At 37.8% G+C, this 20,446-nt stretch overlaps 1 protein-coding gene across 2 annotated transcripts in view; it reads left to right on the forward strand.

Moving 5' to 3' along the window:
* Nucleotides 1–10,350: 10,350 nt before the first annotated feature.
* MANEA (mannosidase endo-alpha) overlaps nt 10,351–20,446 on the forward strand; it is a 32,067-nt gene continuing 21,971 nt past the window's right edge. Inside the window, exons 1-2 of one of the 2 annotated variants that reach the window (XM_025171723.2) lie at nt 10,351–10,505; nt 16,701–16,776. The gene's annotated coding sequence lies outside the window, so the exon portion shown is untranslated. The remainder of the gene's footprint in view (nt 10,506–16,700; nt 16,777–20,446) is intronic. The other variant, XM_007436050.4, reaches the window with a different exon arrangement.

Consider the following 20,446-nt stretch of genomic DNA (forward strand, 5'->3'; position numbering starts at 1 on the left):
GAACATGATGCAAAATGTGCGTAAAGGTAGTGATGATGTTTCCAGGCCACATAATGAGGGAAAGATGATAAATCATCTCCATGATACAATAAATTCACATATGAATAAAATTTTATATGGTATTTATTCTCCATCAATGAGGATCAAGCACGAAAGAGATAAAAGAGATGAAAAGGGAATTTGCAGATTCCAGTGAGAAGCAGGTCACAAATGTGAGTGGAAACATAAGAGAACAGAAATAATACTTACAAAAATGCCATGGCTTTTTGGACAAAGATAGCCAAGAAAAAGGCACTACTTGAGATAATCTGTCCTTCTTTTCTTTGCTTCTAAAGTAATTACAATCCATTTTGTTCCTAGGACATATTGTTCAGTAACAGTCTAGTCCTTATATGGAAGCTATTGTAATGTAAAAACTAACCTTTGTTTGTTTGTGTCTTCCAAGAGAAGGCGTTGAAGTGCTACTCATGTTCCTAGGATCCTTCTGTCCCCAGCATGTTTTCCTCCAGATGTGCTAGACTACAGCTTTAATCATCCTCAGCCATCCAAGCCAATGATGTACAAACTGGCTAAGTATGATAGGACGTAGTCACACACAACGGTATGGTGACAGATGGGAGAGGGTAGCTACCATCCAACTAGGAGAAGATCTGTTTACTGCCACTTAAAAATTCCAGGTCTAACAATAAGACTGAAATATTGCCTTGGCCAGACAGTGAGCAAGTTCCCCAACCAGGAAAACTGATATGCAGCAGCAAAATGATTTTTAACGATTGGCTTAAAACAGATTTTTAAAATTATTTCAGCACTTAATCCAATGCTGAGTAACTGAATGTTGGGTTCCTCATAGTCAGCCATATTGTGGAACTGACCATAAAAAATTAATAATAAATAAATATTATAGATTTGCTATTTGTGATTTAATCGGGGGGTATTTATATTTTTATTGTTTTATTGTCTTAGTTTTTAATTGTAAGCCACCCAGAGCCACCCTCTGGGGGAGATGGGCAGCATAAAAAAATTAATCACAAATAGAAATAAATAAATAAATAAACAAACAAACAAACAAACAAACTGCAGTTTGCCAGGTAGAAAACACGCTACGTTGCCATCCTCTCTGCCTTCATATAGAAATCTGTGTTGGATGGGTTCAAATATAGACCATCATACGATTTGTTTTATTTTGGCTTAGTGTGGTTCATCAACCCAACCACAAAGTGAGGACTGATCCACCCGAGTACATTGCCTCAGTATGAGTACAGACCACTATGTCATCCCCTACCTATATCCAGACTACAGTGCTAGTAAACGGTGTCCCCCTTTTCCTGCTAGGCTTCAAAAGGAGTCTGTCTGCTGCACTTCAATTCATTGTAGGCAAATGTCACCACTACAATTGTCTACTCTGTACTCTGGGAAGAATCCCCATTCTCCGCTAGTCATTGCTTGCTGCCCTCCAGGACCATTTCATCATTCCCTCCTGGGCTTTTGGACCCTTTTTAAAAGGTTCCTTGGTGAACCACCAATGAAAAGGTGGGCTTTCTTTCCTTTTTTTTTAAATGGGTTCACAGTGGACCAATAAAAGGCTGGACTTTTTTACAAGTTCTTTGATGGGACAGTGAAAGGGTAGGCCTCTCTCTCTCCCCCCCCCCCTTTTCTTTTTTTAAGCAGAAGAAATTGACATATAGTTCTGCAGGCTTGTCCTTCTAGCCCCAGTGACAGGACAGGAATATCCTCTTCAGTACCTTAGGATTCAATTCATCTGTTTCTAGATGTTTAAAATCATTTAAAGCAACATCATCTTCCTATGTTTTTATCAATCTATCCCATTTTTGTTGTTATAGAAGAAGAATGAACCAGAATAGGAATTGGGCTGCTCTATCATTTCTTTATTGCATGTTAGCACTTTGCCATCTTCACTGAGTAGCTGTTACACTATTTTCTTTTTCTTTTCCCTTGTCGACTTCAATATATTTAAGGAAGCCTTTTGGTAGTTATTATTAGGTAAGGCCAGGTCACGAAGGAAGAAGACACTACAGTTCTGAGTTTTCACCAGTTCTGTGATTCCAGGCTGTGTGTCTTCTTCCTTCGTGACCTGGCCTTCTTCCCTTTTTTGTGTGTGTCCCTTTTTGCTTCTTATTGTCACTTATCTCTTTATGTAGCTCAGTGTTGTCCAAACTTGGCCACTTTAAGATGAGTGGACTTCAACTCCCAGAATTCCCCAGCCAGCATGGGACAACACTGATGTAGCCGCTTTGGCTTCTTTTGATGTCCTCCATGGCTTTTCCTCCTTGGAATTATTTGCAATTGTGCGTTAAGTATCTTCTTCTTCAGGAATTCCCATTTACCTTAAGTCCATTTTCCCATTAGCTTCTCCTGCTATGGGAGCTTGCTTATTATTTCCTTAAAATCTGCTTTTCTGAGTCCAAGATATGCATTTGATTATGCTCACTTTTAGTTTCCCTTGAAATTCTATGCAATTTCACTTTCTCATGTGATTTTTGTGAATTTATTTATTTGTAATTTTGATTTATAAGGCCACCCCAATTCAAAATCAGCATGGGGGGTGGTGGCTTATAAATCAAAATAATATTGCATGAGATTACATAATATTTCAACAAAATTTGTGCAAGAATACCAAATAAGCCAGGATCTCATGAAATGTCAGTGTCCTCCCATGAAATATCATGAGATCTCAGGGTAAGATTTCTTTTTTGGGGAAAGTACCGGCGGCACTTGGGATGGCATATGATACCTGAAAGCTGACATTCCTGTGCTAAATGAACAAGGACCTCTCATCATTCTAAGATGACTTCATGTGCACATACAATACTGCTTCTTATTAAATATCCATCTCCGTGGAATTGTTTGAACAAATGTTCTACTCCACACAGCTACAGATTAGATTAGATATTTCTTATTAATACACACAGAAAAGGCAAAAGATCTCCATTTTCTGAACTACCTGGTGATATATATAAATAGGTCTGCCTCTTATCAACCAAGGACTGAATAACAAACCTCCTAACTGAGGAGATAATGTTAACAGAGAGGTATTGCTAAGTTACTAAAAATCCCAACGCCTTGTGTCTTTTTGTTTGAGGAAAGGTTATAACTTTGACAGCTGAGTGTAGTACTGAAAGCAGGACACTTTGACAATGGGGTTCTATTTGGAAGAACACAAAAAGGCTGCCAGAGGCTGTCACTGTTATATTTCTAATGAAAGCCAGTATGTGTTTCTCACTGGATTCCATGTTTAGAGATAATCAGAGGTTATCAAAGCAACATTTATATAAACTGGATTTTACAGCTTTATGACCTTTCCCAAATGCATCTTCTTCACACCCAATCATTTATTTTTCCAGCAGCAAGTAAACAGGTGGGTAGGGAAGCAGGTGATGAATGGATCGATTAGATACGTGACAGACAGACAGACAATGATGGACAGGCATTTATCTTAATAGTTTTCTAATATATTTACAATTAAAACAGATCAATCAGCATTTTCCCATCATGATTTCTTATTCCTTCCTAGCCTGACTTCCTAGAACAACAAATTATTGTTTCAGGTTCAAAAACAAACACATACATGGCTTTATATACCAAAAGTTGAAGATAAACTTTGACATTCAATTTTCTGCAACAGTTCATCCGTCTCTTCATCTTCTTCAGGGCAAAGCTCATATCTCATTACTATAACCATCCTGAATCCTTAAAAGCAGCAACATACATCCATTGCTGCTAGTGTTGCTTATTTACTTCCTGACCACAGGGCTAATGGATGGAGATTGGAGCGAGACTGGGTAAGTGAAAGGAAAAAAAGGATGGCAAAATCACGTGAAAGGTGACTTAATATATTCTCTGGACTTTCAAATATTGACATACAAGAGTAACATTCTTTCAGGGCTGTTTCTGTCATCGGTATTCTAATGCGACCTTCTCCAGAAATGGAACTTATTCTCTCTACCCCCCCAAAAAAAGTTTGTTTATGCATATAACTTGAGTTATAATTGAAAATGTTTGATGACTCTTGAAAATGTGATGAAGCAGTGTTCTGTTAATTCTCTTTGATGTTATTCATTCAGTTATAGAATGATTATGTGGTATTGAAATGCCATAAAAGTAAATTGATGCATCATTAAAACATACATATACGCTAATAGAATTTAGGCAAGTTTGGTCATTTCTTCTCTCCCCCCCCCCAGGTTTGTTTGTGTGTTTGTGTTTGTTTTGGCGCAGGAATGTATTTTTTCTCAGTATTGCGTATTTTGTTTTTGTTTTTTTAAAATCAAGTTACAGCAGAAGGAGGGTATCTCTAATTCTCTGTTCGAAGTTACAATGGTGCTGAAAAAAGTGACTTACAACCAGTCCTTGTACTTATGACCATCGCAGCATCCCCATGGTCATGTGATCAAAATTCAGGTGCTTGGAAACCAGCATGTATTTATGGTTGGTTGCAGTATCCCAGGGTCATGTGATCACCCTTTGCAACCTTGCCAGGGCTTCCAACAAGCAAAGCCAATGGGGGAAGCCAGATTTGCTTAACAACCACATAATTTGCTTAATGACCACAGCAAAAAACTTCGTAAGACTGAGCATGACTCACTTAATGACCACACTGCTTAATGATGGAAGTTCCAGTTCCAATTGTGGTTGTAAGTCAAGGACTACCTATATTGGATACTATTCAACTAGCAGATAAACCATTTTTGTTCTTTGTTTCTGTTTTGTTTTTGTTCTGGGTAAGAGGGATGACAGTTTTTATGATGCCCAGAGATAATAACTTATCTTGGACTGAGAATACCTAGAGGCACATATCTGATAATTAAACTAAAGTTAAATATATTGATAATTCAGTAGGAACACATTCTGGATATATGGGACTTATTTACACTAAGAATGTAAGATAAAATTAATACTTCAGATATATTGCCCTAAAACATATTTTCAGAAATTTAGTTCACTGATTCAGAGTTAATTTGGGGAAATTTCCTTCAATTTTGATCAGAAAGCTTTAATAGTGAGAATAGTTATGGCAAATATTTCTTACCTTAATGAAGGCAAGCTATGCCTACTGAAGTTTGGTCTCATTAAGTTAGAGAGTATTAAAATCCAACTACTCTGGAAAATATGGTATTAGCTGCTATGGAGGAAGTGGAATGTGATTGGATGTTCACTGCATCTATATACTATTTTTACAGATGTAAAATTACCATTATTACAATGAAAATATTTTGTTGCAACTGTTGTATGCCTATGTATTTTTACAGGAAGAAACTGGTGAATTCAATTAATTACTCAAAATGTGCTCAGATTGCAATGTTGGTTTATACAATGTGGTCTGGCACTATAGTGGTATCATTTGGACAGAAGCTGTTTCACTATTATTTTTATCAGTTAGGTTTTATAACTCATGTTATTTTGAATTATATACCATTGGTCCTGAAATTAGCAGATGGACAAGAAAAATGAATATTGTGTGCTTTTATGCTGTAATCTAAAGATTATGCTGTAAGGTTAGAAGGATACGCTCTCAGTTACATGATAGTTTGAAAAAGTTACCTCTCTTTCTATTGGATTATTTAAATGCATTTACATGAAGAACACTCAAAGCTGAAGGTGGTTCAGTATGTGGCGGCCCAAGCAGTTATGGACATGCTTTGGTATGCCCACATAACACTCTGCTTTGGGAGCTGCATTGGTTACCAGTAGGCTTATGGATGCAATTCAAGGTGCTGGTTATAATCTTCATGATATAAGGTCTGACTACTTGATCTACCTCCCAGTGCCTGTCCATCCTGTTCAGTCTTTACAGATCAGCATGCGCAAGTCCCATTGATAATACCATGAGATCTGATGGAACTAGGAGGCATGTCTTCTCTGCCACTTCTGCCCTCTGAAGCAGCACTCTCCTTGAAAGGTACATGGCCCCCAACCTGACCTTATTTTTAAAAAGCTCTTAAAACCTGGCTATTGGGCTAATACGGATGATTCTTTTATGAATGCCACTATGGAAGTACTGTAAGTTTGATTTTCCTATGTCACTTACCATCTTTTTTTGTTAATTGTTTTTATCTGCTTTTAATACTGTACACTGTCCAGAGTCGCACTGAATTAGGTAACCTTATAAATTAAATTTCTAAATTTGAATTTGCATTTTACAACTGGGAGGTCTGATCTGACCCAGCCAGCTTGTTTGAAGAGGTTAACTGATCTCCCAGCACAACAATTTCTACTTTGTGAGGCCACTGAGATGATGGAAGAACAGACAGTAATGGAAGCAACATAGTTTGTGAAAAGGTGAATGCTGCAGCTGAACTAGACCATTTATTTCGAATGGGAGAAATAAAATATAGCCAGGAGCACCTAATTCTGAAAAAGCAAGTTCTTCAGCAAGAAATTAAAGTTATTGGAGGTAAACTAAATGATTCAGCAACCATGGCTGAGTAAGTAATGATGCTGAGAATAACATTCTGGGAGGAAGTGAGGTGACATAAAAATGAAATTGATTTGGGCCATAAAATTGTGGATCTGGAAAGCAGACAGAGATATAACAGTTCAAGGTTTTACTGAAAAATGTGCTAGTCTTAATGTAGAATCATTTATTATCAGCTGGCCAACTCAGGTGTTAAAAGTAGATGGTAGTATTGCACCAATGATAGAAACACCATATAAAGTTGGTCCATCAAATAAATCATAGTGAATCCTTTAGATATTTTATCATTTTGTACAAAAGTAAAGTTTCTTCATGACAAGATCTGGAAAGCAGGCAGAAATATAACTTGCTGGCTGAAGAATAAGAGAGGTAAAAACTATGATGACAATTTAACAAATTTAAAGATAAATGCAAATATTTTGCAAAGTAAAAAGTGATAAAAAGAGATGATAGAACCTGAATGTAGTAAAGTTGCCTGGTGGTGGGAAAATATGAATTCTCAAAGTCCCACCTTCAAATTATATATAAAATCTTCTTGCTGTAATACAGTTTTTGCTGAAGTCATTCAAAAAGCAAAGTTGTTAATCATTAGGACAAAGCCAAAATCCATTTTGAGGCAAAACTTTTAATGGCTCAATGAAAGGTTATAATGTAGTTTGTTTTTTTTTAAACCACACAATCACATTTGGAGACCCAAATTTTAGAACCGTTTAAGTTTCAGAAATGAATGAGAAGTGTTTTACAGTGTAAGTTTCAGAAATGAATGAGACGTGCTATACATTTGTACAGATAGTCCTCAACTTAAAATGGCAACTGGGATTGGAATTTCCGTCACTAAGTGATGCAGTCGTAAAGCGCAACTGCATCACTTGGCGATGACAATCCCTGCAGTCCCAGTTGCCGTTGTTAACCAAATTCCATGATCGTTAGGCGAGGCAACTTCCCACTGGTTCCCCACAACCAAAATCAGTGGGAAAGCCGGCAGGAAGTTGCAAGTCCCAGGCCCGTAGGTGGCTGCTGCCCAGTGGGGGAGGGAACAAGAGGGTGTGCAGAGTTGCGGGGGAAGCACAATGTGGGTTGGGGAGGATGCACAATGGTACAAGGTGGTGCACAAGAGGTGCAGCACATGTCAGGGAAGGTGAGGTGCAGGTCAGGTGTGCGAGGGTTGGGGACAGTGCGCAAGGGTGCAAGGAGCTGCGCGAGAGGTGCAACGAGGGCAAGGGAAGGTGTGTGAAGGTGCAGCATGGGTCATAGAGGGTGCATGATGGTGTGGCATGGGTCAGGGAGGGAGTCCGAGTGGCCAGCATGGAGTGAGCACAGAGGGGCTGGGGGAGATTACGCGGATATGGGAAACATACCCCAGCAACTTGTGACTTTCCTTGCCAGCTTCCCCACTGACTTTCTGGGGGAGCCAGGGGAAGGTTGCAAATGGTGATCATGTGATTGTCCAGTGCTGCAACCGGTCATAAGTGTGAACCAGTTGCCAAGTGCCCAGATTGTGAACATGTGACTGCAGGGTGCTGGTATAGCTGGAACTCCGAGGACCAGTTGTAACCACTATTCATTCAGCGCCATCGTAACTTCAGATGGTCATAGGTCAAAGACTACCTGTATATGGGGAATACCTCTCTTTCTACTCAAAGAGTTTCTTTGCTACTCAAGAAAGCAATATAGATTTTTTTTGAGTTTTGAGTTTGAAAAAAAAGTTGCAGCTGCTTTAAAGATCACATTAAAATATGACTGCTTTCATGAATCAAGCTCTTACCTGGACACAACCATGCTGTTTTCTTGGCAAGAACATAGAACTGGTTTGCCATCCTGTTTTTGTGTTCATATAGTCACTAAGATCGGAACTTGATTCAAGAGAGACTTTACTTATACAACAATCAATCATAATTGCTTAGAACACATTAGAGTTTCAAAAGTATTGGGCTCATAAAATAAGCAATCAAAATGTTCAATACATAAAAAAGGAGTGGAAGACCACTTTGACATCTATAGCTAATAGTTCTAATAAGTGTGAATTACAATTAATTCAATAAAAGCTGTTTCAAATCTATTGGACACCAACATGCTAAGTCCTGGAGATGTGAAGCTCAAACTGCAACACTGAGTTGTATGATATATTACGTGCTACATTGTCAAGACTGAAGGATACCAATCCATTCACCTCTCCTAGGTTTGAATGAACATTTACAACAGGGAGTCCTGCTATGTTGAAATTTTGTCCGTGTATGCTATACATTCTTAGTTCATCATTTCTTTACCAATTGTTAAAATATTGTAAAACATAACATGAATATATATGTAAAACTAGTTTTAATACATAATAGATACATGCTATTGTGTACTTTTTATTCTTTCCAATCCACAGGAAAGAAATATTGGAACAAAATTATGTGAAGGCGCTCTGTGTATTTGTCAGCAGGACAACTGAGCAGAATGGGACCAAATTTATTATTGGGGGGGGAGGGGAGAAGCTGGCATAAAATATACTGAGTTTGAAAATGGGCTGGATCTGCAGAGAAAAACATTCCGGAAATGACGCCCCTAATATATCCCTATGGGAGAGGCAATTAGGCAGTGAATCAGAATGTTGCTGACTCCTCCATTCTAAGCCCCCGCCCTCTTCCTCCCCATCTGATGACCCAAACTACTGTACTCTATAGTAGGGTTCCTCAACCTTAGCAACTTTAAGATGGGTGGACTTCAACTCCCAGAATTCCCCAGCCACCTTGCTGGCTGGGGAATTCTGGGACTTGAAGTCCACCCATCTTAAAGTTGCTAAGGTTGAGGAACCCTGCTCTGTAGTAAGGGACTTGAAGTAATTCCAGAAGCCAAACTCTGCATGCTTCCTGACTTTATTTTTTTTGCAGTCTTTTGGTACTCCGAACTCAGTTAAGCGTGAGATACTCGAATCATGGACGGTTCACCTTTTTTTGCATCCTTTACTCATTTTCTTCTTCAATGTGTCTCACAGCCCATCACAATCTACTCCATTCTTATTTCATCATAAGGCATCAAATGTATTGCCACAGAGAGTGCATTTGCCCTCATTTGTGATTTAAACTTTAATTCAGGAAGGATACTCACAAATATCTTTTTACTACAACATACTATCCTCTTGGTTAATCTTCTCAAAAACAATGTCCGGAAAAGTGCATGTATGAAATACATATTAATGCTCAGTTATATTTTGAGAAAAGGATACTGTATACAATAGCCAAATAAGTAAGTAAGATAATGAGGGCCTACGAGTCCATAAGAATAGATCTTACTATCATTCTTTCTGTCGACTATCCTAAGAATTAGGCTTATTTTTCTGGTTCATTATTTACTGTGCTTCGATTTCTTTCAGAAAAAGCCTATAATGTATCCTGCAAGAGGTAGTCTTAAAAAAAAATAACGAAATCTTTTGTTTTAAGTATCACTTCCCTAACGTGATACCTTCCAGAGAGATAGGATTTCAACTCCATTGTTCCCCAGCCAAAAGACTGAGAATGGAGTTAAAAGTCTAACACACATGGAGACCATCACGACTCGGAAACTTCCATAGGAGTAAGTACATGGAGCGTACTTGCGGCTTGAGGCTTTTTTTCTCTGCAAGCATGGATAAAAATGGGCTGTTGAAGCTGACATCTTACGCGTTTCCATGGAGGTAAAATCCCATAGTGGACTTCTGAGGATGCCTGGGCACTGTATCAAGATGCCCATGAGTAGGCGCTGATCGAGAAAATTAACTGGCGCGCTAGCGAACTCACCCCGTCCCAAGATTTCCAGAGAAGAAAAAGCCTGAAGATAGTTCGGTTGTGCCACAGACAGAGAGACGAGAACAGAGCAACTTTACTGCTTTCCTGGAGTTAAGGGCAACGTGCCTTCACCCTTGGCAATTGCGCATGCTCCGCTTAAGAAGACAACCGCCAGCTAGGGGGAGCCAACTCTGAACAGAGGCTGGTTACACTGAGCCCGTCTTTCCCCCGACCGGTCCATTTATGTTCCTCCCCCTCCTCTGCCTTCGCTCCCCTCCCCCTCTTCCGAATCCTTGAACTTTTCAGTCCTGTTCTGCAGACGGGTGAGTAGCCAGGCGAAAGGTACGAGGGGTGGCGGTTGTTCCTGTTGTTGCGGATGGCGCTGCCGCCGCCTCCTCCTCCTCTTCTTCCTCCTCCTCCGGTCTTCCCATTAGCCCGTTTGCCAAGGCACAAAACGCGGGCGGGGGGGGGAGTCGTCAGGGGAGGATAGCCCCCTCCGCCCATCCGTTGCGGGGAAGGAGCGCCCCAGCCTCTGCCTGCGCAGCCCCTGCGGGCGTCTCAGGTGAAGCTCCTCGGTCAGGGTGCAGGGCTATTAAAAGCAGCAAACAGGCGCCTTTGGACTGGCTACGCAGAGAAATCATTAGGCCAGGTATCGGTTGGCCAACTTGGCTGGTTATGTAAATATCAGTGTGTGGTGTGTGTCTCAGGGGGACAGAGTTAGCTGTAGAGGTAAGGTCAAGTCTCGCAAATCCAGCTCGACCCTTGCTGACTTCATGAACTTCTCCATAAAAAGGGCTGTGCCCTTGCCTCCTTCTAGCTATTCTTCTGGACTTCCCTTTCTGTCCTATAGCCTGGGATTTCTTAGTGGTCTCCCTTTCACCTACTACAAGGACCAACCCATCTTACTGTTTCCAAAGAGCCAGGCTTGATGAGGTGCTTTTCAAGATCAGCCAAGGTCACTTTCCCAACATGTTCATTGGGGGACCCAGCCGTGATTATGCCTAGCCTTGTATCAAAATATCTCCTGGCCCTTTAAAGACTTGATAGTGTCTATTATGGCATAAACTTTTAGAGACTACAGTTCACCTCATCAAGAAACTTATGCCTTAACAAATTTATGACCTTCATTTTTAATGCAACATGAGAATATGGCTATTCCTCTGGAAACTGCTTCACAGGATTGTTGTAACTAAGGAGAAGGAAAACATGAACATGGAAAAAATATGGTAGACATTAGGGCCATGCAACATTTCAGATTTGAAGACAAAAAGGTGCTTCAGAAAATACAGGAACATTCACATAGGAGCAGAGTCTAAAGGAGTCTGATAACACCTTCTCTGTCTAACACATTTTATTAAAAGGCGTAAGCCTCCTGATTTTTCGCCACCATAGCAAAAAAATCTTCTACAATAGCACCAGTCTGCAAGCCCTTATATCAGACATATTGTCGTGGAATTGTGTGGCAGCTGCAGCCCCATAATCCTACCACAAGACACAACTGCTTTAAGGAGTTGCAGAGAATACCCTTTAGAGCTTCAAAGCACTATTTTGCCTTTGAATCCAAAATGCTGCATGATTCTAATAAAGATTATATTAACTAATTACACAAATAAAATATAGGCATTTGCCTGGCACTCTGTAAAGAATTTATCCCTTTATCCATTAGCTAATTGCAAGGTTACTATGAGGACCATAAATCTTGGGATCTTATATTCATTTTGGAGTAGCCAAGATTTCAACATTGTCCAGATTCCAGAATGCCCACCTGGCTAGACATTTATAGGCCAATTCAGGGATTGGAGGAAGGTAGGAAGTTTTTAATTGATTCTATTTCTTGCAGCTGCCATGCCAGCTAAGAGCAATATGTAATTTTTGTTGACCATTTTTAGAAGTTTTCATTATACTAGGTATTACATTGTACTATAACACGTTACAGAAGATCATTAAAGTATAGTATCTTAGATGAGTTTAATATATCACTAAAAAAGCATGTGAGAGATGGATAAAATATGTTATTATTGACAAAGAAATAGTAACTTGAGCATGCTAAGAGTGCAGCTGTGTGAGAGATAAGGAAGTAGTGTTAAGTGTTATGGTTATCAGATAGTAGCAGATGGAAAGGAAGTTGTCTCCTTGTGTGGGACAATGTAAATACAAATTAATTTGGAGCAATCTTTATCAGTATAATGCAATTAGCTGAAACCTTGAGCAATTACCATAGATGAGGTGGAGGGACCAGGGAGAAATCATAGAGCAGCCAGAAAGACTGTACACCCAGAGTACCTTAGCCAATGGGGAAAAGGGGAAGGACTTGCGATCGGGAATGTATTTAATTAGGCCGGAGTGTGTATGTGGGTGTGGCTTCTTATTTGCAAGAAGCCCACCAGCCTTTGCAAACGCTTCCAATAAAACTTTACTTCTGACTAACCCAGAGAGATTTGTGGTGCTTGTTTCACACAAGCATATTCGATAAAATAACATATTTTATATGATATATCCAAAAAGCCTTCTTGAATTGTATCATTTCATAAGGTTACACTTCCAGTGTTTTGCTTTTGCAAATATTGAGGATTCCCTCAATCCTCTGAAGCAAAAATAATTCCCTTTCATTTTCTGCTGATGAAGGCCATGTTGTTAATAGGAGATCTCAACTGGAGTTCACTTTGTTTTTCTGTATATTCAAATTATCATCCAGGCCAACTTTTTTTTTCTGTGTTCTATGTGTGTGTTGTATCCATTCCCTGAATTACCAGTTTTGTTGACTATGTTGGCTGGGAATTGTGAGGGCTGTTATAATCTAGTAACTAAGTCACTATATTGTGAGAGTTGTAACCTAGAGAGCCAGATTGGCAAAGCCTGTTTTGGATGAATATTGAGACTATATATATATATATATATACACACACACACACACACACACACACATATACATACATACACACACACACACACATATACATACATACACACACACACATATACATACATACACACACACACACACACATACATACATACATACATACTATATATTTACATTTATTTATTTATTTATTTATTTATTTGATATAGCCGCCCATCTCACAAAACATGACTGGGCAGCGTACAACAAATACAGTCTATGTGATGAATGCAGAAGCCCTGATACTCTCTTAATTAGGCCCATCATTATTTTCAGTTTTGTCAATGTGACTACTTTTGGAACTGAGACTATAAAGCACAATTCCAGGGCAGATTTTTAAAAATATTTTTATTAAAATCTCTCTCTCTCTCTCTCTCTCTCTCTCTCTCTCTCTCTCTCTCCCCTAATACAAAACTAAAAAACCTACAAACAAAAAAGGGAGAGAGGGAAAAAAATAACTTCCCCCTCCCTGCAAAGAAGTATATGTATTAACAGTAATTTAACACCTTCTCTAATATTACTTTTAAAAAAGCTCGTTTCATCCCCTTTCTCATCCCTAAACAATAACCTAATTATAAAAAATATTCAACAATCTAATCAGCAAAAGTATTAACAGTGCCAGTAATAATAAACTATACATTTTAAGCTTAAACAAATAGGTCTATTTTGCATTTTAGCTTCTTTTCTGAGAAATGAAACCTAAAAGATCTCTCCCCGTAAGCGTACAAAGGACCAATAATAATCACATATGTGTTTTAAACTAAAATAAATAAATCACTTTTACAGGTATAAATCATTGTCTTACAGTCCTGGTCAGAAAAAGAAAATTCAATATTAACAATCCAAGATCAAAACATGGACAATTTAACCTTGATCTGATAAATCCACTTTGAATTCCTTTTTCTTCTTTTTGAAAAGCTCAGTCTTCAGTCCCTTCTCCAAATAAAACCCCAAATAACAATTTCTTATTCTCTTCCTATCTATTTTTAGAAAGGGTTTCAGAAATTTGGTATTTCCCTTCTGGATATTCAAAATAAGATAATTCTCAAAGTCACTCTTCCAGTCCATTACAGCTTCTTCTTTTTTTCACATCATTCTCATAATCAAGCAAATTTGAGGCCATCTTCAGATCCACAGCATCTTTTTCCATATTTTCCATGTCTAATTCCAGGGCAGATTTGCTAACTTCTAGCCTTCTTGAAACTGAATGGTAGGAGGGCGGAGCTGGCATCGCGGCGATACGGCGGGGGATCCTGGGCTCCCAGGATCGCAGCCGATATCTCCTCCCCTGGACGGTCCCGATGGACCTAAGCCGTCCCGTAGAGATGGCGATCGCAAAGGGCGCGTCCTGCGGATCTCAGGGACGCCGCAAGTCCCAGATTGATCCCGGGAGAAGCTCTTGAAGCCGGCGGAGGAGAGGCAGCCAAAATGGCTGCGAAAGCCGGGACAGCTCCAAAGGAAGAAGGAAGAGAGGGGTGTCAACTGGGTGAGATGGATTTTTACTATTCAACTATTCTTAGAGAACACCTTAAGTAACTTAAAGAGATTTTTAAAAGTGAAGAAAAGTGGATTAAGCGGCGAGATTGAGCCTTATAAAAAAAGGGGGGGGAAATTTTTTTCTTTTCAACTTTCCCTTTTTAGTGGAATTGGCAAGATGTTTTTCTCTTAAAAAAATATATTTTTAACTGGATTGGCTTTTTCTTTTTAATACTCAATAACTCTTTATCTTAAGCCTTTTTTCTAAGATTTCTTTATTGTTAAAAGAAATTTATACTTTTTGATTTTGAAATGGGGAAAGTGGAGTTAAGAGAAAGTAAATGAAAGAAAGTTGCACTGCCATCTAGAGGCTCAACATAGTGCTTTTTTTCTTCTATTGTGACGCATGCTCAAGGACCCTGTGCTTTCTAAAAAGATAGTGGGATGTGCATGTTTATACAGGTGCCATCCGTAACTATAAACAAGAAAGTGGAGTTGAAAGCAATTTTGAAAATATCAAGATGGAAAGTTTGAGCTAGTCACAAGAGCCCTGATTAGTGGCAGTAGCTCTTCTTTCTGCTAGAAGCTCTGCTTTGCTCTCCATTCCCCCCTCAGTTGGATTTTTTTTAAAGAGACTTAGTCTTTTCCCTCCTCTTCTTTTTTTTTTTCTCCTCTTGCTTTTTTTTCCTTATTTTTGGCAAGAACAAAGATAAAGAATCCTTTGACTCAATGAAGGTTTATCAAGATAATAAACTATACGAGAAACACAATGCAGAAAAAGATCTTTAAACTATTGAGGATGACTATAAAAAACTGGAAGAAGAGCTGCAGAAATTCCCGCAAAAAAAAGAAAAAAAGATATTAAAGCTAAAATGGACTTAATTAAACATAAAACGGGATCAATGGAAAAGGAAGAAATAGTATAAGAAATCAGAAACATTAAACAGAATTATTGTGAGGCTTATAAACTGAGAATTAAAAGGGTTAATCAACTGATAAATGAAGAGGGACAGACTTGTTCTTAGCACTGAGGGTGAGAAAAAGATTATACAAGATTATAATGGAAAATCGTACTAAGAGAATGCACAAAAAGAAGAAGTAAAACAATATTGAAAGAAACTACTTCAGATGTTTAAAGAAAAAACGAGGGGAATATAACAATGATGGAACTGACAGAAGCTTCAAAAAGCAGAATGTTTGAAAGGACATTTATTATTGCTTTCTCTTATCCAATAATATAGAAAAAGGAATAAACAGCTAGATATTTTGGGATATTGAATGAAAAGGGTGAACTCAAAATTATGCAAGCGCTGGAATAAAGTATAAATCTGAGATATATAGTTAAAAATTGTATTTGATTGTAAATGTTTCAAGAGATTAGACTAAAATTTATACATGGTTGAATATAGTAACATATAGATTTTAAACTAGAGACATTTTTGTTGAAACATGTAGTGAAGAATCTGGTTAGAACTGTAACCCGGTTAGAACTGTAACTGATATTGTAACTGATACTGGTTAGAACTGTAACTTTTAAGAATTGGAAAAATTAAAAAGTACTTATGCAGGAGGAAGTTATTGAAAATTATGGAATGTGCAGAGATGAGTTAAATTGAGTTTTGAAATTAGAGTAAGAAGATAAGTAATTTTATATGACACTGAGAAAATATAGTAATGTAATGGATTAGGAAATTTTATAATAGAAATTTGATATTAATTATTATATATATACACATATAATCGATAGATGAAAATGTATTACTAATCCTATTGAAAGTTAAAATTTCTTGTAATAAATGATTCTATAGATTAGCTATGAATGATTAATAATTGTTAATTGATAAGTATACAAGTATATTTTGAATAGATGATATGAGAATTTAAGATCATGAAAGGGGCACCAACGAGTTGGTAACTGGTTGACACACGGTATAAAATGGAAGATGCTTTTTTTATGCCTTTCTATGTTTTTGTTTGTTCATGTATGTTTTGTGTTTGTTGTAAAAATAAAAAAATATTTAAATAAATAAAAAAAAAGAAACTGAATGGTAGATCACTAGGGATTGATCATTAAATGTTTATGTTTTGAACACCCATAACAACTCTCATTTCTCCATCTATCCTCTTGTGTTTTTACTAGCTTGGAACATACACATGGAAAACATTCAGCTTCTCTTTATCTAACCTGATTTCTCCTGGCTTTTAGCAGACAATAGGTAAAGTTGTCAAAGATAAATTACTTGTGTCCTGCCTTTCTTTGTGCATTATGTATCTCTGTGACAAGATATCTCATGTTCTCCATGATAATAGACTATATTTAGATGTAAATCTAACATCACTGATGCTTCTTATTCTGTGTAGAGAATAAGCTGTTCTCTTTTATCTCAACATTCAGTCCATGTTTCATATTTTTCCACACTATTTATTAAACATAATCATAATACATAAAACAGTGAATCTCAGTTAAATACAAATTTGAAAAAAAAAATGGCTAAGAGGGCCTTTGACCAAATCCATCTTGTGCTCCAGTTGTTCCTTTCCTAGATCAGGAATCCCTGCTCATAGTCATTCGTGCCTTCATCACCTCCCATTTGGACTATTGCAACATGGTCTATATAGACCTGCCCTTGAAAACCACTTGAAAGCTACAACTGTAGGTAATTATGGGAGCATCATGATACACCCATATAACACCTACTTTATGCGCTGCAGTGGCTCCCAGTAGATTTCCAGATACAATTGTTAATTACCAGCTACAAAGTCCTTCATGACATAGGACTGGGTTGTTTGTGGGATCACCTATCTCCAATTATTTCTATCTGTTCCACAAGACCCAACAAAGTGGACATGCTTTGGGTCCCCTGTATGAAATAATGCGATCTAAGGGGACCCAGAAGGTGTACTTTCTCTGTCATAGTACCTGTCCTAAGGAACAGCATTCCCTCCCTTCCCAAAATTCAGATTGGCCTGACCCTGCAAGCCTTTCACAAGGTTTTGAAAACCTGGCTTGTCCCCCAGGCCTTGGGCCAGGGTCTTAGGTGAGCCCATTCTTTAAAGGTTAAGAGAATGACTGTGGTTAGCTTAAGTATGTTATGTTTTGTGTTCGACTTCTGGGGTTTTGTTGTTTTCATTTGCTTGTTTACTTGTTTGTAACCCACTATTAGCCATCCAGAGTTGCAATTGCTAGTTAGGTGGCCATATAAATTGGATGGATGGCAGATGGACAGAAACTTTTCATCCTTTGCATCTTGTTACAATCCAGATAGTAAAGTAGATGTGTCCCAGAATGGGGATGTTCTTTCTCCTACTGACTTGAACATATCAATATGTTTGAGACTAGTAGAGGGGACAAGCTAAGAGTATATGCTTGTTTCTCAGTGTTACTTGTTGTCAGACAAATTACATACATAAATGGTTTCTGACTTTTTCATTCTCTTCAAGCCTCAAAGTACTAATAGTGGGAAAAGCAGAACTGTGCTCAGCATCAAGGTAGAAATTCAAATAGCATGAGCTTGAAAGAGACAGATGTACTCCTAAACCATTATTTGCAAGATGAGGGGAGGGGGCATTGCTAATATACTTTCCCAGTGCACATTTTAACATATCACAAAAGCCAAATTTGAGATTTGTTTTGTTATTTGAAAACAATAGGATCAAATATTTAAAGAACAATCTCTTACCTGTCAATTTTCATTAACAGATAACAGAATAAAATATGTAAAGATGTGTCTTGTAAAAAGTGCAGCCTTTGTTTGATAACAAGTCTTAGCACCATTTTTTTAAATAAATGCAGTTTTATCAAGATATTCATGTATATAAGGCATGTAGATCTTTCTCAAGAATAGATGTGATTTGGATTTCAAAGAATTTGGCTACTAAGATCTCTAAAGTAGAGATTCTACCAAAGACTTTCTCTGATCATAACCCTGCGAGTTTGCTTTACAAAAAGAAGTCTACTTCTTTTAGATGGAGGTTAAATGAAATGTTGTTACAGAAAGAAGCAATAGTGGAGGATTGTAAAAGGAAATTAACAGATTTTTTTGAAAACAACCTAAATAAAGGCACTGATTTAAGAATGATTTGGGATACACATAAAGTTTTTATTAGAGGTCATTTCATACAACATAATACTGAACTTAAAAAGAAAAGCCAATTTTGGGTGAGATAAAAAGAAAAGAATTAAAGAAATCTCCATGGAAGATAAATATCTCTCATCAAATTAAACTTTTACAGCAACAGCTATCAATGTTAACAGTAAGAGAAATAGAAATAAAAATGAACTATGCAAAGCAAAAAAAAAAAATTGAATTTGCAATAAACCGGGGAAATGGCTAGCATACAGATTAAGAAGAGAAAAAGAAAAGAAAATGATATTGAAAGTCCAAGAGAGAGACACTTTATTAGCAGATAATGTGGCAATACAAAAGTTTTTCATTGGTATTATTCTAATTTGTATAAAGGACTTGATATTCCTTTGGAGAAAATAGATGAATATTTAGAAAAACAAAACCTACCAATTATTACAGAGAAACGAAGACAGATCATGAATGAACAATAAGGGAAGTTTCCGAAGCTATAAAGATTAAACCAGGAAAGTTGCCTGGACCAAATGGATTATCAGGTTCTTACTGTAAATGTTTTGAAGATGAACTTTTACAATCTCTGCAAAATATGATGAAACTTACTTTACAGGGAGGAAAGATGCCTGAGACTTGGAAAGAGGCAAATAAGCATTAATACCTAAAGAGAGACAAGATTTGACTTCAACAAAAAACTACAGACCGATATCACTATTGAGTGACAACTATAAGTTCACAATGATGCTAGCTGATAGATTGAAAATAATTTTCAAGAATTTATTCATGAAGTTCAGTGTGGGATTACAGTTAAAAGACATTGTCAGAACTGTGCTGGATATTCTAGAATATTTAGAACAGCATAATGAAAAACAAGCTGCATTAATTTTTTTAGATGCAGAGAAAGCTTTTGAAAATTTGGACTTTCCAATTTAAAGTTTTGAAAAATAAGAATTTTGGAGATAATTTTATAAAATGAATAAAATTGATTTATACTTCACAGAAGGCACAAATAATTGTTAATGGAGATTTAACCAAACAATGTGAAAGGAACAAAAACAAAAGGAACAAGACAAGGTTGCCCATAGTCCCCTCTCCTGTTTAGTTTCGTTCTTGAAATATTGAACAGAGACATAAGACTGGATGAGAGGGTACTGAGAATATGGAATAGAGATAAACCCAGGTTGTGCCCGAAAATACCTTTGTAGCTCTCAGCAAAAGAAGTGTTTTATAGAAGAGAAATGGTAAGTAAATATAAATGGTTAACTTATTCTGATATACAGTGGTACCTCGGGTTATGAACACCTCTGCTTACGAACTTTTCGGGTTATGACCAGCTCTGGCCGCAAAAATTTACCTCGGTTTGCGAACTCCGCCTCGGGGTACGAACCGGATCCGTGGCCATTTTCCACCGTGCCACATGGTCCACGGCCATTTTCCGCCCATGCCACGTGGTCCGCGGCCATTTTCCGCCCGTGCCACATGGTCCGCGGCCATTTTCCGCCCGTGCCAGTGGTCCGTGGCCATTTTCCACCCGTGCCACGTGGTCCGCGGCCATTTTTCTGCCCTTGACGCGTGGTCCGCGGACGTCGGAACGGATTAACGATAATTACATTGAACCTTATGGGAAAATTTGCTTCAGGTTGCGAACAAATCGGGTTGCGACCAGAGTCTTGGAACGGATTAAATTCGTAACCTGAGGTACCACTGTACTAGGATTTTGTCAAGGAGAATGCAAAATAAAATCAAGAGCTAGTGGCAGAAAGTTACACTTGTCAATGAGGTTTTTTTTATGTACAATTATTAGAAA

This window comes from Python bivittatus, unplaced genomic scaffold (assembly GCF_059951505.1).
Source record: "Python bivittatus isolate LINGU-HERP-01145 unplaced genomic scaffold, Pbiv_v1 ctg000020_np1212, whole genome shotgun sequence".
NCBI classification, from domain to species: domain Eukaryota; kingdom Metazoa; phylum Chordata; class Lepidosauria; order Squamata; family Pythonidae; genus Python; species Python bivittatus.